The 26,197-nt window shown below is 43.9% G+C and overlaps 2 long non-coding RNA genes across 2 annotated transcripts in view; one reads left to right on the top strand and one right to left on the bottom strand.

Annotated features, from left to right (window-relative positions):
• Positions 1 to 26,197, top strand: part of LOC148686852 (uncharacterized) — a 121,263-nt gene that overhangs the window by 66,446 nt on the left and 28,620 nt on the right. The gene's annotated exons all lie outside the window — the stretch shown is intronic.
• The window catches only part of LOC148686851 (uncharacterized), a 68,648-nt gene continuing 56,524 nt past the window's right edge, over positions 14,074 to 26,197 (bottom strand). The window contains exon 3 of the long non-coding RNA XR_015948123.1: positions 14,074 to 14,211. This is a non-coding gene — a long non-coding RNA (uncharacterized LOC148686851). The remainder of the gene's footprint in view (positions 14,212 to 26,197) is intronic.

Below are 26,197 nucleotides of genomic sequence, written 5' to 3'. Positions count from 1 at the left end.
CCGCACCCTATTTATTCACAAGTCCCTACATTCAACAGCATCCACAATGGGGGGTGTTGAGAAATAATGGAACTGGGATCATATCAATTAAAATTTTTGCAAGGAAATTAATTATAGCAAGGAGAACTTCTTCAAAATTCCCCTCCCTTCTGCATAATTTGTTCCTGTTAACAGTTGATTGTGATCCTAATGATGAAGACGATAAACTTTAAAAGTTTCTAGGCTTCTCCATTTACCCAGAAACTGCTAGGTAAAGCACAAGAGCAAGAACAAAAATATTTAGCAGAAGAACTAATGGAAAGAAAATTAAAATATTACGTCTGCTCAATGGCTTTGAAAAGAATGTATAACCTGCACTTTCCTAAACTATGCTGCATGGCATGAGCATGAGGTTAAAAGCAGTAAGTTTATATGGCAAAAGGTTGGTTGTTCTCTGTAATCATTTTGCTGTATAGATTGGCTTGCCAATCTATTTAAACTCCATGGCACCAGCTACACCCACATGTGTCTTCTTTCATGCCACCAGTGTCAGCACAGCTATAGATGGAGCCAAAACTGTTTACTTAGGAATGCACAAGTAGATTTAGCATATGGCTATGTCTCCTGACATAAAATATTTCAGGGCTTGAAAGGTGCTCAATATCAGGCAAGTGACTCTATCTGGCTAATTAAGAACAGGTGAAACTAAATCTCTAAAATTAAGTTGTCTCTTGCTCTTGAATGCTAGTGTGCATCGAGGCTGGGATAATAAGCTGTGCTAGTACAGCATCTTTCTCTATGTCATCATTCCAAGTGACACTGGAAACCAGAGAGACCATGGATGATATTGATCCCATTGTAGGGCTTTAGCCAAATGATGCTTCTCCACTCTAAGGGAATGTAAGGGGGAATGATTTCTAACCCTAGCCAGTGTGAAGATCCTATGTGACATTCCCCCTCTTACATGAAGTACAATTTGCAGATATCTCATCTGCCTGAACCACTTCATATGTTTTTGGACAAGGAAGCTATAGCTGGCTATTTCTTTTTGCTACCATACATAAACAACACAGTGTACAAAAAGAATCCACGGATGCGTCTTACTGGAGCAAACTTTCTGGGTTCTATTCAATGCCCTTGTTCCATTACTGCAAGGATTTATGCTTGTACAAATAGAAATTTATCCTCTCTTCACAGCAATGGACAACCTCCCCCAATCAGCTCCAGAGGTTTCGGGTAACCCCTAGAACATATTTAGGGGATCCACAGGGGGAGGAGTTCCATTACACAAGCAAAAATCCCTGTGCTGATGGAACGAGTAACATAGCACTACTTTGGATACAACCCAATACTGTATTCCACCAAAAAAGCCAACATCGTCCCACTGCGGCAAAAGCTTTCCTCTGCTTCACGACACTGCAAAGCTTAGTATGTTGCCATCAGTATCTTAAACAGAGGATTAAACATGAATGATTACAGTTAGGAAACTGAAACTTCACGCACGGATCTTGGCTCCCTATGGGATCCTAGTAAGGTACGAGGGAAGAGCAATGGTGCAGTTCCCTTAGAGACAATGACCATTTTTAAATGCTCTTGCTGTGGATAACCCTGGTTTGGTACAAAGTTTAGAGGATGGCAAACATGCCTACTGCTCAGTAGCTTTCAGCGGGACTGTGCTATAGGTAGGTGAGTGTTTATAGTTTCCACTGTTAACTGCATGAGGGATCTTCTCTGTTTACTTTCTTCTTACTCTGTTCCTGGTTTTGGACTCCTGAAAAGTCCATGAAAAGGCCAGGGAAATGGGAAGCCATTAATCCCAGTGTTGTCATTTTAGGAATCTTTTGGAAGATAGGGTCATCCAACACCATAATGTAGCCGCAAAGATGGCATGTTTACCATATTAATGTCACATCTTTACCACAGTCAGTTTCTTCACAGGCCAGTTTTATGTATTGCTGTGCCAATTTTTTTTTTTACGAGGTTTATGTCTGAATCCACATATGTGTCCACCATGTTTAGATCCAACATACATTGCTAAGAGGAATGGAACCTTTTACGTGGAATCAGGACATGTGTCTGTTAAAAATATGTGTCTATCTTTAACCATTTTGCCTAATAAAGAACTTGCCACACAAGGAAGTAGAAACAGATTGGTTTATTACACGGAAATTAAAAGAGTAAGAGTATATGGGTGCAGCTTTAGATAGCAAGGTTACACGTATGCAGACAGTAAATAATCATTAAATACATGGCTCTCACCTTAATTCCAATGTGTCTTCTTCTTCTTCTTCTTCTTCTTCTTCTTCTTCTTCTTCTTCTTCTTCTTCTTCTTCTTCTTCTTCTTCTATCACTCGTATCCGAGTAAGATTGTCTCCCATAAACATGGTTTTAACATTGGGTCCATAAGTGACTGTGGAGGCCAGTTCTGGATCCACACATCCTTCCACAGTGGGGACATTGGTTTCCGGGCGGGAGTTGATCACGGTGTGGATTTGCCAAGCATGCCTTCCTCTTAGCACGTTTCTCCCTTGCGTCCTGTGTTGGAGCGTCTTCAAAGTCCACGACACCTTTGGTAAAGGCTGTTCTCCAACTGGAGCGCTCGCAGGCCAGTGTTTCCCAGTTGTCAGTGTTTATACTACATTTTTTAAAAAAGATTTGTCTTGAGACAGTCTTTAAACCTCTTTTGTTGACCACCAGCATTAGTAAAGAACTAGCAGCCTTTGTTACACTGTCCTCAAAGTTTTCTTCCACTGCTAAAGAGGCATTAGTTTTTCTGCCTGCTTCCCAAGGCACTCGAGCATTTATTTAGAAGTTGGTGACTCCAACTTGCCTTATCATTGTGGGGTGTTTAAATATTTCTTAAGCACCCTACAGCAGCAGCACCTGGTTTGGTGGGGCAGAGCAGCATATCTGCCTTGTTCTGAACTACAAAACTGGCAACTATCTCTCAGCCTCAGCCTCCCCATCTGCAATTATCAATTTATTTTACAGGGCTGTTGTAAGGATTAAAACTACATAATGCATGGAAAGTGCTTGAGAACCTGAAAGCACTGTACACATTTAAGTATTAGTTGTTTTTATCATTGTTGTTGTTGTTGTTATTATTATTATGTTCTGTTGTTATTATTATTATTATGTTCTGAGACCACCCTTGACTGTCGATCCCGATGTCTCAATTCACAAATACTGCCCACTTCATGAAAATACACTTATAATCTTCCTTCTTGGCCGACGTAAGTAATAACAGCAACTACTACTCACAAAGTGTAAATTAGCCAGTGACAATAACTAGTCAGATTGGCTCTGAGGCAGAAACAAATGAATACTTTGGGATATTAATCACATGCCACCTTAACCTTTGATGTCTTGATGTTCCAGTTCTGGTGCTCTGTTAAGCAACCTTGAGCGACTGCTGCTGCAGCCTCCACAAAACCAGAAATTGGGTTGGCAGCACATTTTCAGTACTTCAAAGGCGGTAAATTACCTTGAGATTGTTTCATTAAATCACCCTTCCCAGTGTGAACAGCAATAACAGAAGAATCAAGATCAAAGGGCACCCATCTTTCTAGATTTGTTACATAGAAAATTACATGCTGAGGGTGTCTTTTTTCGCAAATAATCTCGCTTCCCATTCCAGTAAGAATGGTTCCAATTAGACGAGAAGCCTCCCTGACAGCTTGGAGGGTTATGATTGTCATTAACATGGGAGTGGAAGCTTTTCCGCTCCCTCCCCCCTCCCTTCTGGAGAGCTAGTCAAGTCTCTGATGTGCCTCTAAAGTCTAATTAGAAACAATTACGCTGATTAACTAATTACAGGCAATAGTCTTTCAGATTCTCAGAAGAAACTTTTACGCAGCTCCTTATTTATATAGTTGTTTGGATCATTTGTCCATGTTCCCCCTGGCGGTCTGACTTCATAGATCCTTACCCTGACAGCCTCCTCTCCCGAGGTGGAACTGCCACAAGAGAAACCTCAGCAAACCTGCATGGAGACAGACTAGGTGGTGCAGATGGCAAGGGCTTCTGGCGAAACCCCTGACAGGTCTCCTCCTCCTTGATACGATGAAGCCAGCGAAAGAAGAGAATCTGCAAATCTGATTCTGCAAAGGTTTATGACGTTATTCTCAGGCTCCGAACTTCAGGCAGCGGCTGTAATTTCCTTGCCATGGCTAAGAAAACAATTAGCAGTGCTCTGGGAGCAAAGCTGATATTAATGAAGCAGTGAGCTAAAATGGCAGCTGAACACATTGCGTAGATGTGAAATTTCTCTGGGAAGCCGGGAGAGATGTACAAAGCAGGGGCTTTTAAAGGGTGGCGGTGGGGGAAGAGTCTTGTGAGGGGAGGGAAGGAGGAGGAGGAGGAGAAGAAGAAGATAGGGCTTGTGAACTTCCACCATCCATTTTCCAGTGGTGGCCCCAGGGTCGGATTTAGGTTTGATGAGGCCCTGAGCTACTGAAGGTAGTGGGGCCCTTTATGTCCAGCTGTCCTTTGTCAACAACAAATTGTCGCTGTTTTTTGTGTTGAATATATGCTAAATCAGGCTTCCTCAAACTCAGCCCTCCAGATGTTTTTGGCCTACAACTCCCATGATTCTTAGCTTGCAGGACCAATGGTCAGGGATGATCGGAATTGTAGTCTCAAAACTTCTGGAGGGCCGAGGTTGAGGAAGCCTGTGCTAAATGGTAATTTGTGGACCTAATAGGTATCTAAAGCCATTTGCACATAACAAAATATGTATTTTATCAAAGTAATTGTTGAACTGAAATGCAATTAAGAAGTATATTAATCGTGAAATACAATTATGAAGAAGTATATTGGGGGGGGGCAAGAGAGTGGGGCCCTAAGCTATAGCTTGTTTAGCTTATACAGTGGAACCTCGGTTTACGAACACCTCAGTTTACGAATTTTTGGTTTACGAACGCCATGGACCCATCTGGAACAGATTAATTCACTTTACATTACTTTCAATGGGAAAGTTCGTTTCAGTTTATGAATGTTTCAGTTTATGAACAGACTTCTGGAACCAATTACACCCATGCTTCGGGTTAAGTACGCTTCAGGTTGAGTACTCCGCGGACCCGTCTGGAACAGATTAATCCACTTTCCATTACTTTCAATGGGAAAGTTCGCTTCAGTTTATGAACGCTTCAGTTTATGAACAGACTTCCGGAACCAATTGTGTTCATAAACCAAGGTACCACTGTATGTAAATCCGGCACTGGGTGGCCCCACCATATGCAACTGGTACCACAGGGTCTTCTTGTCCTGAGGGAGGGAAGGAAAAACAACAGATACAGCTTGTGATATATTCCCCACCCAGCTTCTAGTGGCAGCCCCTGCACACACAATGGCTACCATGGGGTCTTCTGAAGAACCATCTTGCCCTGAGGGAGGTGTGGGGCAGGGAATGAAACAAAGCAGGCTTTCAAAATGCCTTTCTTTCCCCTGTAGCATAATTAACAACTTTACGTAACAATGTTATTAAATCCACGTGTGATGTCCACCTGAAAAGCAATATATAAGCACCCTGAGCAACCAAGTGAAAATAAGTGTTTCAGAGTGACATCTACCAAGCATTCCTCTGAATAGGGACCAAGGCAAAGAGCTAGGCTGTCAAAATGGTGGCGAAGCATCTTACTGTGCAATGTCCCCACAATGCTCTACCTTCTTGTCATAGCTGTTGAAAAGGAGCAAGGATAATCAAGGAGTGCCTCACCACGCAGGGCAGGCTGGTCTGCAGGGATAGAGTGGGATTTCTGGCAGAAGAAACTGCTGTTGTAGCAAATTGTGTAATCTTCATCATAATCAGGTTGTCACTTTAACAGAGTGAGAACTCTATAGTGCAGTGCATAATCCCGTTTGATGTTTAAGTTACTGAAAGCATAACTACTTCAAAAACAAAGAGCAGGGGAAAAGGGGATGCATAATGAAAAATGCAAATTACTAATTCATGAAAAGTATCGCTACCAAAAAATAATAATAAATAAAGCTATGAAATAATTTAAAACTGGCAGTAGCCAACTAAGTTTTTTTTTGGAGTAAAAGCTATAGAGAAGAACTTTTGAAATCAATTGACTCTGAGCAAAACTAAGTTCACTACTGCCCCATAAGTATACAAAGTTGTCCCGCTAATGCAAAGACTTCTTGTGTAGATCCCTGTGATCTGTGGGAAGCTCCTCCTGCAATGTCCAAAGATCTCAGAAGCCCTTTCCACAGTACCTCAGAGCAGGCCTTTTAGTATGGCTGCCCCTGTTCTGTGGAATAGCATTGCTGTTGAGCTATTCCAAATGCCCACTATTTGCACTTTTCAGAAACAATTGGGCAAACCTAGTTGGAGCCATCTCCCCCATTCCTGCCCACCAAGACTCTTGGATGTTTGGGCCACTGCTAGGAATAGATAAAATTGTAGCTTTTCCCCCTTTCTTGTTTGTGCAGTCGTAGTTTCATTCCCCACATTTCTGCATTATTGTGTTTTTTATGCCAGCAGGAACCCCCCCTCTAAATAAAATACACATGCTATTTTCACAAATGCACACACTTGTGTGCACATCTGCCTTGCAAAATGTGGAAAAGCATGCACTTAGAAGGATAACTGTTTTTCATTTTGGGTATTTGTTCATGTATCCCGCCCCCCGCCCAATCACTAGCCGTGGAGGAGGAGGGGCACTCTTTGGGCAGAAAAATGCTTTGGGCTTGCACTGCAAATAAGCAAGTATGAACCAGCTTAGCTGTGCTTTTGTATTATAGAAGAGATCTGCCTGCAATTAATCAGCATATCTCTATATTTCAGTTGTTGTTGTTGTTGTTGTTGTTGTTGTTGTTGTTGTTGTTGTTGTGTTTTTTAAATTAAAAAAGAGTCATTCAAATTTCCTCCAACTCCAAAGGAACACCGCCCCCTCTGCTTTGTACATTGCATGTTCAAGTTTTCTGCTCTCCCCCTCCTAAAGCAGTACTACTTTCCCTCTTCCTCATGTTCTAACATTGAGTAAGAGCTGACTTGGTAATTGAGGTCACATTTCAGTGTTTAGTGAAGGAAACCAGTGCCATATCCTTAAGTAAATTCAGCTCCGCTGTATATGTTTGTCAGCACCCGATTGCCAGCATGATGATGGTGATCAGATGTTGTTTGGGAACTCGGATACGCTGATTGGTTTTGATAACCTGAAATTAACAGCTGGATTTATAGCTTGTAAATATTCATTGTGGTGAATTCTCACATCCCCCGGCGTAATCACCTCTTCCTGTCGAGACCTCATTCATGAATCCCAACCCTGCGGGATTATCCCCAGGATGCAAAGCATGCAGCCTTTGCTAAGAAACCAATAAAGTTACACTTTCAGATCTTTCATGGGGCTTGATTAAGTTGTATGCGAGGGCGACAGTTAAAATTTACACACGCTGGTATAATGGTTCAATGTGCGTGATGGACACACACACACACACACACACACACACACACATGTCTCAGTGCGTCAACCCTCCATTCTTCAATTACCATGTGTAAATGCACATGTGTGAGCACACTGCTGGCCGTCTGCCATTAACCAATTCTGGTCCTAAATTATTGCTCTCATATAGAAAGAACTGGTTGTGAGTTGACATAAGCAGAATACAACCAGTGCCATGAATCTTTTTATTATTATTATTGGACCATTCACTTTGATGATCCTGGACATGGCTGAATAAAGTACTGTGGTACCTCTGGTTAAGAACTTAATTCGTTCCGGGGTCCCTTCTTAACCTGAAAGCAGGGCCGTCTTAAGCACCTTTGGCGCCGTGGTGCGATGGATCCCTCCGCCGCCCCCGCCGCCCCGTTTTCCAGCGCGACGGGCGGGCGGGCGGCTGGGCTCAGCGCGCAGCACGGTCGCCAAGGGCGCTGCTGCGTGGTGGGCAGGAGGGCGGGCGGGCTTGCTGCACGGCGGAGCGGCCGGCGGGCAGGCAGGCGGGCTGCGTGGTGCCCCCCCGGCGGGCCGGCACCGTGACGCCCTGCGCCACCCAGCCTGCCCATAGAGCCGGCCCTGCCTGAAAGCGTTTTTAACCTGAAGCACCACTTTAGCTAATGGGGGCCTCCTGTTGCCGCCGTGGCGCCGGAGCACAATTTCCGTTCTCATCCTGAAGCAAAGTTCTTAACCTGAGGTACTATTTCTGGGTTAGCGGAGTTTGTAACCTGATGCGTTTGTAACCTGAGGTACCACTGTATACAGGGTGCTGAACGCGGAATCTTTTCTCTGCCAAGGGACACATTCCCTTGGGGGTAACCTGTCAGGGGTCACATGCTTGCAATGGATGGAGTTGGAGCTCCTCCTTTTTTGGCTCTCTCTTTCTATCACCCCTTCCTTTACCTTATTCTTCTTCCCTGCTCAACTGGCAGTAGGGGCAGAGGCGGTTTTAGGGTAGTGCAATTGGGTTGGCCACACTGGGCACTGCATTGCAGAGGGCACAACAACAATGCTGCAGAACAGAGTGCGAGACGCAGGGGTGCTGAATTTTAGCATCGCACAGGGCACCACTGAAAGATCTCAGTGCTCAAAGTCTGCCACTGGTCTGGGGAAGGACAGAGGTCTTGCCAGAGGTCTGAACTGATCCTTTCCAAAGGGCTTCTCCCACTCTTCTCTGTCGCCCCCTGCCTTTCCTTTCTTTTCTCCCTCTAGGTTCCCCCACCCACATGAAATTGTTGGTTTACTTGGTAAATGGGGAAATAGTTATGGGATAATATAAAAATGAGATTTCTCTGGATGCCTAGGTCCAGGTTTGGGGTAAGTCAGAGAACCCTGCAAAGATTTAAATCACAAAATATGCAGCAAGGAAAAGTGTGGAAAAATAGGCTGTTAGACCTTTAAAATATACCCTTCTAAGTTGCTTCCAAAGTAATGGTTTACTCACAAACTCTTCAAAGGTCAGATTCATGTGCTTTCCCAAACAACATCAAAAAAACAGAGGCATAATAACTTAGGTTCCAAAATAGTAAATGTTTCTAAATTATTTGTATAGAAACACAAAGATAAATTTCTTAATTCTGCTTAGACCTCCATATTTGGTGGAAGTGAGAGACTAAAGTGTTTGGTCTCTTCATCCCAAAGTATGGGGGAGTGACTTTGCTAAGCCCAGCAGGGCAGTTTACTCTATGATCTTAACTCCTTCATGCATTAATTAGAGTTAAGCATGTTGGTTATATGAGGCTGGATATCCCACAGAAATCAGGCTGAGGAGCCACATGAGACTTTCAGGCCATTCTTGATCTCTTCCTCCTAGATTCTTCATTGAAGATTTTCCCATGCTTTTCCTTGTATTCTAGATAATTGAGGATCAAACTCTGAGGATCAAACAGGCAGAAATATTTGTAAGCCCATAACATTGCATATGGATCCTTAGTTTTACTATATCTTGTGTTGAATTTGTATTTTAAAACTTTTTAATAGTTTTATTCACTTTTAGTTTGTATCTTCATTGTACAGTGGTATCTCGGTTTGCGAACGCAATCCGTTCCGCAGAGGCCACTCACCGAGGTATTTGCTCACCGAAGGCATGCTTCTGTGCATGCGCGGAGCACCGATAGAGCGCTTCTGCCCATGCACGAGCTGCGCAGATCATGTCTGCACATCTGATGCTGCGGAACCCGGATGTGAACACTTCCGGGTCCGCGGCGTTCGTAAACGGAGGTTTTCATAAACGGAGGTAGTCGTAAAACGAGGTTCCACTGTACTTGATTTGTGAGCTGTGCTGGGACTTTATTTTATAGGGCAGCCACATAATTCAGTAAGTAACTAAGTTTGTAAGGGGTAAGTAAATAAAATGCAGAAAGTTTGAGCTTCAGCCCTTGGCATTTCTAGGCTAGCCATATTTCAGAAAGTAAAATTCCTGACACTCACAACAAACAAACAAACAAAATCAACCCCCCCAAACGATTCTTCTTCTTCTTCCAGTCAAGGCTGGCCGTAAGGCAAGGCTGGGTGGCACAGGGCACCAGGCTGCCAGGCTGCCAGGGGGGGGGGGCGCCGCGCTGTGGCGCCTGTGAAAGCCGCGCTGTGGGCTGTGCCCGCCAGACAGTCGTCACGCGCTCGGAAACGGGGGGGGCAGAGGGATAGTTTGCACCATGGCCCCAGGGCGCCAGCTACGCTTAAGATGGCCCTGCTTGCAGGGAAAGAAATGGAGATTCCTTGTTGAGGTTTTCCTCCCCTGCTTTGGGAGGGTGGAACTGAGGAGGCAAATTCCTTTGGACCTGCTCCCAAGCAAGTAGCCACAGGTGCCTGGTTCCCTTTTAGCTGGATTCCTTGCCTCCTGCTCTGCATCATGGAAAGGGGAGTGATTGTCTTCCTCAAGGCTGCAGCTGTGGCCAGTGGCGGCGGAAGGGGTGTGTGGCAGGTGTGGGCCGCCCCAGGTGTCATCACTGAGGGGGGGGGGTGACATCGCTGCGCTGCCCCCTGGGATGCTCGCCCCCACCCCTGGATGCACAGCATGTACGCTGCTCTAGGTACCTACCTACCTACCTACAGTGTCTGTCTATCTATCTATCTATCTATCTATCTATCTATCTATCTATCTATCATCTATCTATCATCTATCTATCTATCTGAAGGCAGCCCTGTTTAGGGAGGCTTTTAATGTTTAATAGATTATTTTATTTCATTTTTCTGTTGTTTTTCTGTTGGAAGCTGCCCAGAGTGGCTGGGGAAACCCAGCCAGATGGGCGGGGTATAAAAAAATAAATTATCTATCTAATCTATCTATCTATCTATCTATCTATCATCTATCTATCTATCTATCTATCTATCTATCATCTATCTATCTACCATCTATCTCCTTACAATTATCCTTTTTGATCAGTGGCTGGTTACTGTTTGTTTACTTGTGGAGAACTGGATGTGAAATGTTCCCCCTGAGAACAGGATGTATAATGTTTCTAGGTGTTTTGCAGGTGAAAACAAAGCCTGCCATGTGCATGGTACTCCACGACCAGCACAATCGATTCCTAATTTACCCTGGTAAATATAAAACAAAGCCACAGAGACATGTACAAGTGGCAGCACAAGTTTGCTAGCCAAAACAAAGTCTGCTTGCTTTATCTCCATTACAGAAGAATCTTGATCTTAGACGCAGGCTAGGATGCAAGGAGGCACATTTCAAGACAAGATAAATATAGACAGTAATATAATCTAAGAGTGGAGAAAAGAGCTACTGTTGAGAATTGTAACACTAAAAAAATTACTGAATTACAGGAGGCACACCCTGCTGGAATTCTGGTTTTCACAGTCTCTTTGCTTGTCAAACTTAATATCAAGTAAAATAACCTAATTTGACTTGGCAAAGGTGCATGCAATATGGGCCTGATATCTAAGACAGAGTCTTTTGAAGTTTCCTATAAACAATGTTTTCTCGGGTTTGGAACAGGGAGTGGAATAACAAACAATGTTCCCGACTCCAAACCTGCTGCAGAAACGTACGGATCAGCACGCAGTTCATCAGCTAGGGGAATACCACAGTTAGGCCACCATGTAGGAAAACAGTTTGGCTGCTGCTTAATTTTGGACAAGGGCATGCACGGTGGACTAAAAAGGATGCTTTGCTGAATCAGCGCAAGGGAAAGGCTCTCTTTGTTTTGAAGTTAAAACGACTCTGGGTAATGAACAGGACCCTAGCCACGGTGGCCAGGAATTAAAACGTGGATTGCATGTCCACAGCTTGGGCTGATTTATTTTTCTCCAGGCATGTTTTTACATGGTTGGTTGATCACATTACCGTATTGGCCCGAATATAAGCCACACTCCCCCTCCCCAATTCTGATTGTGAAAAGTCAAAGTGCGGCTTATATTCACGACCTTACGCCACCGGCAAAGTGACATGGCTCCCCACCCCCCCAGAGTGCAGCCCGAGAGTGCAGGGCAATGGCACCCATCCCATCCACAGCTCCCAAGCCACCCCCAAGCGCCAAAATTTTAAAGGTGTGGCTTATTTGCGGGTGTGGCTTATATTCGAGCCAATACGGTAATTAGTTTGTCAGGAGGGCCCAGCTTTTATACTTGGGTTGCCAGACTGGAATTTGGAGGACATCTATTTATCTTTACTGATACACTAGTGGGAAACCTTTTTTCTGCTTTACCTCCTGTGCTATTCATGGGTTTCCATCAGCCCCACTCTACACAAGGGCAAACTTATTATTATGCCTTTCATGAAGGAGCTTGGGAAGGTATACCAGGCTCACTGACATTTTATTCTCACAACTGTCCTGCGAGGTAGATTGGGCTGTGAAACAAGGACTGGCACAAGGTCACCTATGAGCTTCATGACTGAGTGGAGGTTTGAACCCAGCTCTCTCCAATGCTCTAACCACCATCTCCAGTTAGAGGCCTCCTTGATGGAGAAACTATGTGGGTGGTTTAGAACAGCAACCTTCTTGGATGCATCAGTACCACTGAAGGTGTAGAAGGTGGTCTTGAAGATTGCAACCCACCTACTGAATCTGGAATGCCCTGGAAAGGAAGACTGGTTTGTGGATTTTGTAAAACAGCTCACAAGATGGGTGTCTTTTTGAGGACAAGGTGCTTTTTGCATAATAGGCAGAAATCAGCCGGTGAAACTTTTCTGGCTGATGCAATGATAGGGGAAAAAAAACTTGAGCTGCTGACTTCTAGCTTATGTGGCTGCTAAAGGCACAGAGACTCTGTTGTAAATATGCCAAGCCGCCTTCATCACAGGAATACTGGTAATTTGTACTAAAGGGAAGATAAATTAATCTGTACATGCAACAGGTTCAAGCACTAGTCACCCATTCGTGTTGCAGGTATAAAATGCCAGATTCAAGCTCTAGTTAAAAACATCTCAGCGCACCAGGCTGGGGAAGGCATTCCAAAAGACTTGCCATAGATGACTGTGACTAAGGGCTCGGTCCTGGTAATAGCAAATTTTGTATCGATCCAGTTTCGAAGATAAATGGGCTGTGCTTGCAAAGTACACCAATATTCCCAATTCAGCTACCACCACCTGGTAGTTATTTACTGGCTTGGATTGTAATCCAAGCTAGAGAATAACTTCCCCTCCTTTCCCCGTTCACAAGTCTAAGATACTTCAGTGCTGTTGAAGATCCTGAAATGGATCTAAGAGAGGATTAGTAAAATTCATGGAGGGTGGCTATGAGTCAGGAGATTGTTATGCTGTTGTGTGCTACTTTCAGGACCAAAGGCAACGTCGCTCTAAATACCGGTGGCTGTGTCACAAAAGCAGGAAAAGGCTACTGCTCCCCTTGTGGGCTTTTCAGAGGCATATGTTTGGTCACTGTAGAAAACAAGATATGGAACTAGGTGGGCCTTTGGTTTGATCCTGCAGAGCTCTTCATATGTTCTTATTGCAATGGGATAGATTTTAACTGTGCAATATTGCCTTCAGTTGAGTTTGGGGGTCTCCTGCTGTTATTTATTTTCCGTTATGATATTTCCACCATTCAAAATTTATTTTCTATCAAACAGATGCTTCCATTTTCAAATCCCTCTAACCCCCTCAGCCCCATTGATAATTTATAGATTGATAAGGAAGGAACAATTTCCTTTATTAGTTTCAACAGGAAGTTTATTGGTGTTCTTTCCATGTAACTCAATCAGGCCAAGAATGCCACACATGTTTTTAAATCAAATGTAAACTAATACTGTCCAGAAGTTTAAAGTCAAAGATCAGCAGGACTTAAAAAAAACACACACAACCCACTAGATATCTAGTTACATGCCAGAGGCCTCCTCTTCAATGGCAATAACAGGAATCTAAGGACTAAAGGACTTCCTTTGACTCTTAATGCGTTAGAGTGAAAACTGCCTATAACCAGCAAAGATTTGCATTTGAGCTGCTGCTGGAGTCAAGGAAGACGTGTAGTTCTGATATACTCTGATATATTCTGTGCATGGCCCCAGGCTGCCTCTTGAGCATCCAGCGCAGTCCTGTAAACACATCCTTACTCATGAATAGTGCCATTGATTTCCATGGGAGCTGTCATGTGAGTGATGGTCAGGGGGACTAACCTCATAACCTTTTGACAAGAATTTTCAAGATCTTTCTCCGAATGATCACTGTATCCGTTCAAGGGAGTGTTTATCTGGTACTCTGAAGATGGAAATCCAAAGGAGACATCAATCCATCAATTGTTGCATGCTGAAATCATTTTTTACTCTTCCTGTTGCAACACATACTGTACACGCTTGGATGACTACTTGCAACAAATGGTGACTTAGTAGAGACTGGATTCCTGTACTGAAAACAAGGAGGGAGATAGGCTCAGTTGCAGGGCACACACTTTACATGCAGAAGATCCCAGGTTCTGTTTCTGGCAGCTCCATTCAAAATTATCTCAGCTGGCTGGACTGGGGGAAGAGTTCTGGCTGAGAAATTCGGAAAGGTCACTGTCAGTTACATTCAACAGCACTGGGCTAGCAGAACTGTGCAAAATGAATGAATGAATGAATGAATGAATCAGTTTGTTTTTGTTGCTTGGTTGGAGAACCCACTTCATTTTATTGCTTCATAGCCACATGCTGCTTTGTTTTGTTCCCACTTCAGAGGGTTGCTTCATTTCATAAACAAAGGCTCACTCGCGTTTCCTGTTGATTTCAATGGGGAAATCACAATGTGTCTATAACGTCTCCACTTAAAACAAAAACAAAACACAATATTGGATGAAATGTGCAGGGATGGTATCCTGTTCAGACAAATAGGTTCAGAGGTTTGTATGCCAATCCCTTTTAAAACAGGAACATTTCAATGTTTCTGCTACCCTGCTGTCATCTGGTTTGTTAAGCTAAGTATTGGCATGAAACTCAGCAAGGAATGTAAAGGAGCCTTTTGGCCAGATCAGTGCAAATTTCTACAGAGATATGTGCAGTGTGCAGGCAATGCTGGACCTCAGTCCATGGACAGATAAACCTGTCAGTGACAATACTGGCTTGCTCTCAGTCACCCTTCCTGCCATTGGCTGGAAGTTGCTTTCAAAGTTCAGCAGAGGCAAGGTTAAAAATAAAATAAAATGCAAATGAAATTTTGTTAAGCAACGAAGCTTTGTTTTCTAAACACTTTGTCTCCACCTCCATTCCAACTACAAAGCACCCCATTGGTTTCAGATCCGAATCTATTGCATTGCTCTGTGGACTAGCCAGGCATGGCCAAACTTGGCCCTCCAGATGTTTTGGGACTACAGTTCCCATCATCCCTGACCACTGGTCCTGTTAGCTAGGGATGATGGGAGTTGTAGTCCCAAAACATCTGGAGGGCCAAGTTTGGCCATGTCTGGACTAGGCAGTCCAATAGTCTGACTCAGTATAAGCATAACATTTCTGATGTGGAAACTCAAAGGTATAAAATGTGAGGCTGCGCCACAATCCCTCCCAGGCAACCTTTCAGTGGCCACATGTCACTGGTGGGCAAGACCAGAGGCAAAAGAAGAAGAAGAAGAAGAAGAAGAAGAAGAAGAAGAAGAAGAAGAAGAAGAAGAAGAAGAAGAAGAAGAAGAAGAAGAGTTTGGATTTGATATCCCGCTTTATCACTACCCAAAGGAGTCTCAAAGTGGCTAACATTCTCCTTTACCTTCCTCCCCCACAACAAACACTCTGTGAGGTGAGTGGGGCTGAGAGACTTCAAAGAAGTGTGACTAGCCCAAGGTCACCCAGCAGCTGCATGTGGAGGAGCAGGGAAGCGAACCCGGTTCCCCAGATTACGAGACTACCGTTCTGAACCACTACACCACACTGGTCAGAGGAAGTTAATGCAAAGTCTACCTTTGCACAGTAGCTTAGTTTCTGTGCACATAGCCCTCGATCCTCCATCCAGACAAGCAAGAGGCCTTATCAAAGTCTAAGGACACATTCCAGCCTGGCAAAAACACTCAAGGAAGATGTGGCTGGGGAGAGGGGAGGCATTAGTTGGGGAAAGTCTCACGATCCCAGACCTGAAGTGCCCCACAACCTGATATAACCCATGACTGCAGAGAGGACTGGGGATTACCAAATTACCAAAACTCCCCTGCACAAGTTTGCTCAGAACTATAAATGAGGGGCTCTTCAAAAGCCAGCCTGGATTGATGACAAAAGTCAGCTTGGACTGATAAGTCAAATCAAAAGGAGGAGGAGTGATCTGGGTAGAATGAAGCAAACAAAACGAGGGTGGGAAAATGGGCAGGACAAAACAGACATGACAAATAAATTATTCTCCTGGGATAAATGTATCTTTCATCTATATAATGTAAATCATGGGGTAGCATGATTTACATGGGCAGGAAGCTGCAGGGATGAGAGGCTGAGAAGAGCACAATTTCCCACATATGAAGGTAGAAAAAAAAATTGTGGTGGAGATGGTGATTTGAGCACTCACCTTAGCGAAGGGCACATGTGGGCCCCATGGTTGTTCATGTGTGAGATTTAAGGGTTTGGAAAGGCTCCTCTCTAAGCAGTGGTGGCTGGTAGCTACTGAGCCCAAGGGTAGCTGGAGCTGGAGCCAATGGCAGACAGCGCCTATGGATTTTAGGTTTATCCCCATCTTCCTCTCTTTTACAAAGTGCTACAAAGTCCACTTTAAGATGGGTTGCAAGCAGGAAGACAGGCAGGTGGGGGCTGGGTAAGGGCACACAGAGGTTGGTGGGGCAGTGCCCCACTTGCACTGAAGGACCAGCCTTCGCAGTCCCTAAGGGAAGTCTAAGGCTGGAACTACACATGCATTTTCAAGCACTTTAATGATGGCTTTTAGGAATGTTCCCCCAGTTCAATCAGGCATACAACCACCATTTACACATTGTGCTTTTCTCATGTCGATGTTATTACAACCCATTCTCTTAGGGTGGGAGATCCCCCACAACTTGCCTATAGCCCACCCATGGCAGGCATTCCCCTGCACATCAGAAACCCACTGAATAATAATAAACAACAGAATAAACACCCAAATGTGAATGTCATTTATGGCCACACTACATTATTGAATGGTCAGTGCTCACGCCTGGGCACATGGCACAGCTTACGCCCTTTGCTTTAATGCTACCAGCTATTTCTGTGACCCTCTCACCCTGTCCTTGCAACCAAATGGGAGGTAACAATGCATGCCTTGATGTGGGGAGTGGAATCATGCAGGTCCCTGTTCTCCATACATGCCCATTGGCTTTTCTGCACAAATCCTGCTCTCCTCTATGCATTTGCTATCTCCTGTTTGCTCCCAATTAGCTGGTTGACCCCACTTTCTTTCCACACGACTGAGGATGTTATTATACTCTTAAGATTAAAATTATATTATGAGGTTTTGGAAATTTTTGAATGAAAAGGGAATAAGAGTAATATTTAGATTAGATAATTAAGAAATAGAATGGTATTAAGATTTAGAAAGTGCTAAGTAAGTAATATATAGAAATCTAGAAGGGAGGGAAAGGAGGAAGTTGATAAAGATACGGAATATAAGATTGAGCGATGTATTTTTATGTTTTTATTTTTGTCGTTTTTTGTTGTTTGGATATGATATGTTAGTTGTTTATCTATGTTTTGTTATTATAATAATAAATAAATATATATATTTCAAAAAAAAAGATAATGTCATATACCTCTTTGATGTGTCCCACTCCTAGGGTCACTAGCTAGTCTGTTTTTCAAAAGGAAGACGTCCCAAATGCTTTGGCCCAGACTTCCCCAACCTGGTACTTTCCAGAGATTTTGAACTGCAACTCCTACTGGACCCCTGCCAGCATGGCCAACGGTCAGGGGTGATGGGAGGTGTAGTCCAAAATATCTGGAGGGCACCAGGTTGGGGACGACTGCCTGAGCAGGCCTCCTCCTCATTTTGCTTGCCCCTTTCTGTGCCCTCCCTTTGAGGCTCCTTGAAATCTAGCTTAAGAAGAGGCAACCTGAACTGTACTTAGTGTTCCAAATGTGGCCACATCATGGATTTACAGCATGGCACCATGATAAATGCTGTTTTATGTTCAGTTCCTTTGTGACTCATTCCAGGCCTTTTTGAACTGCAGCTACACACTGCATCACTGTTTGCAGAAAACTTTTCGAGAGCAAATTGCTTTGGAGCATTCCAGTTTCAGACAGTAGGGAATGCAGGGATATGCTCCTTGAACCAAACTACTGAGGAACCTCAATGGAAAGACGGCTGTGTCTTATAATGACCCCTAGTGGCCTGCTGGCAGCACAAGAGTTTATCACCCACTCCCCACCCACCTCCTCCTCCACCACCACCACCGTCCCCCAAAATCCAGCATCGGGGCATCAACTCTGGCAGAGAGATTCCAGCTGGCAAAGTGAAGGAAGCCGCTTTCTACAAAACCCAGGGGCGCTTGACAAGATTATGACTCAAAACGTATCATCATAATATACCCAAATGCTGATTGGAAAGGGCTGGGTTACAATAACACTGACAAAAGGAAGTGTGTCAACATTCAGCACGTAATTTTCTGTGTGAACATCTTGCAAATGTTTGGTTGTAAATCTCTGGCAAGCTGCCCTGCCTCTCGTTGCCAAGATAATTGGGAGAAATTCCCCTCCCTCTTTTCTTGGCACACTTTGGAAGGGAACTGAACCAGTTTGCTTCTAAATGAAAACGTTTTAATTTCTTATGTCACACTAGGAAGTTATATATGCAGTGAATTATCTCTGTTAGACAGAAAACACAGTGGAGCTTTTATTATCATTATTTTCTAAAAGCCATCAAAGTGGACTGGGAGAGGAAAAGGGGGGGGGAGAAGCCATAAAAATTTACTTCTGGCTTTAACCTTTTCTAATTACAAACAGCTTTCCTTTATCTAAAACTTTCATGAGCATTTACCAATCAGCATGCAGCTCCATTACCTAGGATTAGCTCGGTTTCAGTGTTTGGAGTTTTCCTACTATAATTTTAAACTTGACCTTATTTGGGAATCATGTGTCTGATCTCTATCTCGAGCCGTCTTTTACTTAACCTAAGCTCCAGCGGCACAATGCTCAGAAGATCTCGGCGGAGCAAGGACTTTAAAATGCTACTTGGAGAAATCTTTTAGGCATGGCATTAAGACATTTTCAAAGGCCGTTGAAACAAAACTCTTTTTTTGGCGGGGAGAGGTAGCAAATGCAGAGCTGAGAGATTGTTTATCGGTGATTTTATTTGTTGTACAGCAGTTTGAGCACTTTGTGGAGATACAATGGATAAATAGGAACATGTGGAGAAATAGATGCTGATGTCCGGAAAGACAGGGGTACATCAAGATTAGACCTTAATCCAATCTGGTTTAAGCTCTCAAACCTTTTTTTAAAATAATAATTATAATAACCATTTGAAAATTGCCGGGAGTCTCAGTGGCTCACAAACTCCCCCCCTGCTACACCAGTACCAGTTTAGTTATAGGGAGAGGCTCTGTGGAGTAGAACCTGGAGTGTTGAACTAGGACCTGGAGATGAGGGTTCAAATCCCAACTTGGTCATGAAGTTCAGTGGGTGACCTTGGGTCAGTCACTGCATCTCAGGCTAATTTACAGGGTTGTTGGGCCGAGTAAATGAGGAGGGGAAGAACCAAGGTACAACACCTTGAGCTTGGAGATATAAATGCAATAGGACATAAATGCAATAAACAAACACACAAACAAATACAGTGGTACCTCGACTTACGAACGACTCGACAAATGAATTTTTTGACTTATGAATGGGGCAAATGGCCGCACGCTTACGAATTTCTCGACATCCGAACGGAAACCGCGGCGGTTTTAGATAGGGTTTCTTCGATTCCAATGCATTCCTATGGGAAATCGCTTTTCAATTTACGAATTTTTCGACCTACAAAGGTGCCTTTGGAACGGATTAAATTCGTAAGTTCAATTCAACACCTTTATAGGCATATATATAAAATATAAAAACAAAGACAAAACATATAAAACATATAGGTCATTAGTATAAATAGTAACTCTACATTGTACAGAAATAATGGTGAGCAGGAGGCGGAAGAGGCATACAAGGGACCCTCAGCTATCATTGTTGAAGGCTAGATGTATTGATTTTAATTACATAAATTCTGGACAAGTAGTGGGCCATAATTCTGGTAATTTCGGGGAAGTCATCCCTCAGCAAGAGCTGGACCACTGTTTCCTTGTTGGGAAGGGTTCCAGGTCTCATAAAGGATAAGAGGGGGCCAAAATAAAAAAAAATAGAAAGGGGACAGTCCAGAATCATGTGAGCCATAGAGTCTACCTCGTTCTGGCCACAAGGGCATAATCTATTCCAGTAGGGGATGCCTTTGAGTCTTCCGGATAACACAGAGGATGGAAAAGCATTTAGGCGGGCCAACATAAATACTCTGCGATAAAAAGGAGATACCAGGTCATATATATAATTAGGTATCAATTCGTAAGTTGAGGCACCACTGTAAATAGAAAACACAGGCCCAAGATCAGGCCACTGAGAAGTGCCCCTTGACCTAGTAAGAGCATGGTGCTGATAGCGCCAAGGTTGCAGGTTCGATCCCCATACAAGACGGCTGCATATTTGGGTTTGACTAGATGATCCTCAGGGTCCCTTCCAACTCTATAATTCTATGAATCAATGCCAACAGAAGCTGAATCAGATCTGATTTTGGAGGGGCAGGATCAAGAAACTGTACCAGTGTTATATTAAGAAAATCACAAGCCTGGGGTCAGTGCCTTGTTAGCATGTTTAATAATCTGGCCCCAGTTGAAGCAGCCTTGATTTCCATTATCAATTTTAAAAAAATCAAAAGATAAAATGCAGCACTAAATTACAGATATTTCTGAGGTGCACCGCAACGGAATCTGTGAATTACACTTGAAAACCTTACTGCCACAAACCGTAAATTTTATTTATAATTGTAAGTTGTTTTGAGACATTTCTATAGTTGGCAACTACTAAACATCATAATAAAGAAATCACATTTTGAAATGTGTTTTTTTCCAATCCTGTTTGCTGTGGGTGGGTGAGAGGAGTGAGACTCTCTCTGCATGCACATTTGTTTAGGTGTTTGTGTGCAGGAGCTGGGATGTATGTACGGTATGTATGTATGTATGTATGTATGTATGTATGTATGTATTATAAGTATGTGCTGCATGTTGTGCGTGGAGGTCTGTAAGTGTCGGGTAGAGATACTGTATGCATGTGTGGGGCACCAGCTCTGGCCCTGCTCATGTTTGCAGTGCCCACCACTGGAATCCCTCGTGTCATCCTAAAGACTTGCCACTTGGGGGGGGGGTATCTCCTAGGTTTAAAAGTTGCTTATTTCTGTCCCGTCGCAGACGACTCTGAGGTTGCGGTGCTCATCTCACTTTACTGGCTGAGGGAGCCGGCGTACAGCTTCCAGGTCATGTGGCCAGCACAACTAAGCTGCTTCTGGTGAACCAGAGCAGTGCATGGAAACGCTGTTTACCTTCCCGCCAGAGCGGTACCTATTTATCTACTTGCACTTTGACATGCTTTCGAACTGCTAGGTTGGCAGGAGCTGTGACCAAACAACGGGAGCTCACCCCATTGTGGGCATTCGAACCGCTGACCTTCTGATCGGCAAGCTCTAGGCTCTGAGGTTTAACCTACAGCGCCACCCGCGTCCCTCCCTATTTCTGCTTTAAAATTCATCAAAGGTGGTGTGGGGTTTACCGCTGACTCTGCTTCCCCCAACATTATATCGCCAGCTTTCTCGGTACTGAGACCTCGCCAAACCATGGCCACTGTAGGTCCAAATGCATATATTTAACCAAAACAGGGTAGAATGGCCCAGTGGTGCTCTTTGATAAGTCCACATAGCTGCCAAGTTTTCCCTTTTCTTACGAGGAAGCCTATTCAGCATAAGGGAATTTCCCTTAAAAAAAGGGAGAACTTGGCAGCTATGTAAGTCCACCAGAAGCATTTTTGAAGGCACTTCCAAACTGTTGCTGTTTTGGAGTGGGATTTGATCACATACCAGCAAATTCAGCTTGTATAATTAAAGCTGGTTTGTTGCTCTTGCACAACAAACCCACCCCACCCCCCAATGGGACATTTTGCGATAAGAAAATTGATGGGGAAATGCACCAGAAGCTGTGAGATGACAATTTTTTGATGCAACACCGTATAACCTTCCCCTGCCAACCAATGAGAATGAATGCTCAGTAAACAACCAACATTGTCTAACCTTCCCACAGAATTTGTGCCAACAGATCAGGGTGCATGCTCCGGAGATGGGTCATCTGAGAGCAACCTGCATTTCACAACCATTAGCTGGAAGGCCTTCTGTTTAAATCACTTTAATGGTTTCTCCTACTAACCCTTAGGATTCCATCAGGCTTGATAGCCAGGAAGGTGTGGCCTGTGCTATTCAGTCATAATTAATACTCAGCAGGCAGGTTTCATCACACCATTGAACAGGGTTACATTTTTAATGTCGTTATGCCTTCAGAGAAAGAAAAGGAGAACTTCCCTCACTTTCCCTTGCATAGGCCTACCTTTACCTTCATGTTCCCTAATCATTTTCTGGATATGTTTGGGTGATGTAGAGAGAGACAAATAACAACAACATGCCCATGAGATCCTATAAGAAGGCTCCCACCTCCTCATGCCAGGTGGCCTGAAAATTGGGAGAGTGGTGTGGGTGTATTTTCCAGGGAGTCATCAGTAGCTGAGCCATTAAAGGTAAAGGTAAAGGGACCCCTGACCATTAGGTCCAGTCGTGACCGACTCTGGGGTTGCGCGCTCATCTCGCATTATTGGCCGAGGGAGCCAGCGTATAGCTTCCAGGTCATGTGGCCAGCATGACAAAGCCGCTTCTGGCAAACCAGAGCAGCACATGGAAACGCCGTTTACCTTCCCGCTGTAGCGGTTCCTATTTATCTACTTGCATTTTGACATGCTTTCGAACTGCTAGGTTGGCAGGAGCTGGGACCAAGCAACGGGAGCTCACCCCGTCACAGGGATTCGAACCGCCGACCTTCTGATCAGCAAGCCCTAGGCTCAGTGGTTTAACCCACAGCGCCATTACATCTTGCTTAAATTTAACAGGCACTTTTAGAAATCAGCCAAATTATTCTCCCTGCAGAAAACAGTTTCCATGGGAGACATGTCGGGCAGAAAAGACTGGAGACATCTCTTCTTGTAGCATCAACTGGACCAAGTGATTCAGGACAGAAGAGCACTGGTGTGCTCTAACTGATTTGATGTGACCACAATTGTCTCTCTTTGGCGGACAGCATCATTACTGCAGCAGTGTGAGAGGCACTCATTTGGACAAGGTGGTTAAAAGAAAGATGTGTTGGCACTATAAACGATGATAGACATTTCACTGCTGCCTCCTCAAAAGTATCCCTGCCCTCCTGGCTTTTCCCCAGCACCATTGGAGATGCTGCCAATTGCATTGCAATGGGAGTTTTTAATGAGCATTATCAAGTTTCTCAGTCGAACCTCCTCTCTTCTCTGTGTTGTAAGCGGTGGCACGGGCTAAAGATTCTCTGCAAGAGGCAAAACCGGTTGGATGTGTCCATCGTGCCCCAAGGCTCAAAAATAATTCTTTAAAATGTCTTTGGCATTTCCCTTTAATCTCCTGATGATTGCTGCTCCCCTTCTTCCCTGTTCTCATCAGCAATCCAACAACACATTCTACAGATTTGTTTACTGCGTGGCTGTTTTTCGATGTCTTATTATTGAAATAATTACCTTAATTAACGCTAATTGCTAATTATTAATCTCTCAGTTATAAGCTTCCCTTTCCTGGTACACATATTTTACATTAGTCATTATGGAAAGCAAAGATGTGAAGCAAAATGTATAATTACGAGGCACAAAGGACCCAGAAGCTAAAGCAATAAAAATCAAAGGGAGAGGGGTGGGAAGAGAAATGCTTTCAGCATTCCTGTATAATAAGTAGGCCTTCCTGTGTCACAAAGAACTTTATGAGAAGGCAGGGGTAGGATTCCTGACCCCCCTGTAGGGAGGAATGAAGAAATTAAACTCTGCCTTCCAGCAAAGATGGCATTTTGAAACTTATCTGCTACATGCTAAATGGCTGTTTTCAACAAAGCAAGGAGACAATGCTAAAGCTGACAGCTCACTTTTGAAAGTAATGTATTTTTTTAAAAAAAGTCAGGGAGGCAGACCTTTGAAAGTGAACACGGCAAAAAAAAAAAAAAGTAGGTTAGTTGCCTAGAGACACTTTTTCCTCTTGCGTGTTTACACCTTTAAACCTCCCCCAAGAAATAAATTCAGACAAGACTCACATTTTGGTTTGGTTTGGTTTTTGGCAGAATTTAGGCCACAACTTTATTGATTACCCCGTGTGAGTGGTTGCATAGGCTATGGCTTGACTAGCTCTCTGTACCATTGTACCCAGGGCACCAGCCTAGGTCAGCCTAGGGTGAACACCTGGAAAGGCGGAAAGCAGGGGACATGCTATGTCCACCACCCTGATGTCCCCCTGGACTCAAACCATTGAGTCCCTGGATTCCTTTAATGGAATACCCTTCCCCCATCCCTATCATCTGAACCAGAGCCTATCCGCAACCTTACAAGTTGTGACGATTTGCTACGCGGCAGGTGAAACCCAAGTGGCACCAGCCAATCAGCCAAGTGGGGAAAATTCCTGCTGTGCCCCCGTCCCGACGACAGAGATACATGACAGCATAGTAAGGTCAAGCGTGCAAGCCCTAAAAGTAGGGAGAGGTGGGCGGGTGTTCCTATGCACTGACCAAAAGAGGAAGCTCTGAGTCACGTGCATGGGCATATATAGGTCCCTTGATCCGTTTAGCTAGCGTCCCGTTAGTCTGAATCAACCCAGCATCAAGGGACCTACCAATTGGGTGTCGTGGCTATCCAATTGCACCCACCCACAACACAGGGTTCTGCTGCCAGGTTATTTTGTTTGACTACGGCAGACCAACACAGCTACCTACCTGTATTTATAAGCTGCTGTGTATAAGCTAATTCTGCTCCAGTACTTTTCCATCTGTTGCACATTATGATCCTTGGCATTGTGCACTGAATTAATTATTGTAACACTGTGCACCCTATTAACTTATTATTGTAACACTGTGCACCCTATTATTGTAACACTGTGCACCCTATTAACTGCTGCCTCGTTAGAGTGTTGGACTATGGCCTGGGTTCGAATAACCACTCCACCCACCTTGGGCCAGTTACTATCTCTTACCCAACCTACCTCTCAGGGTTGTTGTGAGGATGAGCTGGGAAGGAGGAGAATCATGTACACCACTTGGAGCTCCTTGGAAGAAAAGGTGGTATATAAATGTAATAAATAAAATAAACAATAAAATTAACACATTTTTCTTCTAAGTTTTAAAAAGATGTGCCTGAGCACTGTGGCTAACATGCTAGTACCATAAGTAGCAGGAGTCTATGGTGGTGAAAGTTGAACAAGCCAGGTAGGAGAACGGATGATCTCTGACATTTAAGCCTCCTTCCTCCTCTTGTAAGTCTCCTTCCAGGTCTAGTAACTTGAGTTGCTCTAGTTACAGGTAGGTAGCCGTGTTGGTCTGAGTCGAAGCAAAATAAAAAAAATCCTTCAGTAGCACCTTAAAGACCAACTAAGTTTTTATTTTGGCATGAGCTTTCGTGTGCATGCACACTTCTTCAGATACACTTGAAACAGAAGTGTCAGACCCTTATATATATACAGAGGGTGGTGGGGGTGGGTGGGAATGGGTGATGGGCTGATGGGAGTGGTAAACCTGTAGATGGCTGTTAACGACTGCTGATGACTGCAATTAGTCCTGGGGGGGGGGGAAAGCAAGGGCTGAGGCACTAAAGAAAGCTTGATCATGCATAATGAGATAAGAATCCGATGTCTTTATTCATCCCAAGTGGCTCCATGGTTTTAAGCTTGGTAATGAGTTCCAATTCAGAAACTTCTCTTTCCAGTCTGTTCTTGAAATTTCTCTGTAATAAAACAGCTGCTTTGAGATCTTGTATAGAATGTCCTGGGAGATTGAAGTGTTCTCCTACTGGTTTCTCTGTCTTGTGGTTCCTGATGTCAGATTTATGTCCATTTATCCTTTGGCGTAGGGTTTGGCCTGTTTGTCCAATATAGAGAGCTGAAGGGCACTGTTGGCATTTGATGGCATACACAATGTTAGAAGATGAGCAATTAAATAGTCCTGAGATGGTATGTTGGATGTTGTTGGGGCCAGTAAACCAGAGACAAAACCCACCTAAATTGTTGAAGCTAACTGGACAAAACACTTATCTTTTTTCTACTGACTAGAGCTATGCATTGACAGCTCAGCACATCACCATGGAAAGCTACTGAGCAA

This window comes from Zootoca vivipara, chromosome 2, assembly GCF_965207765.1.
Source record: "Zootoca vivipara chromosome 2, rZooViv2.hap1.1, whole genome shotgun sequence".
NCBI classification, from domain to species: Eukaryota; Metazoa; Chordata; class Lepidosauria; order Squamata; family Lacertidae; genus Zootoca; species Zootoca vivipara.
The sequence above is the reverse complement of the archived record's forward strand: the minus strand, read 5'-3'. Positions and strand labels throughout refer to the sequence as shown.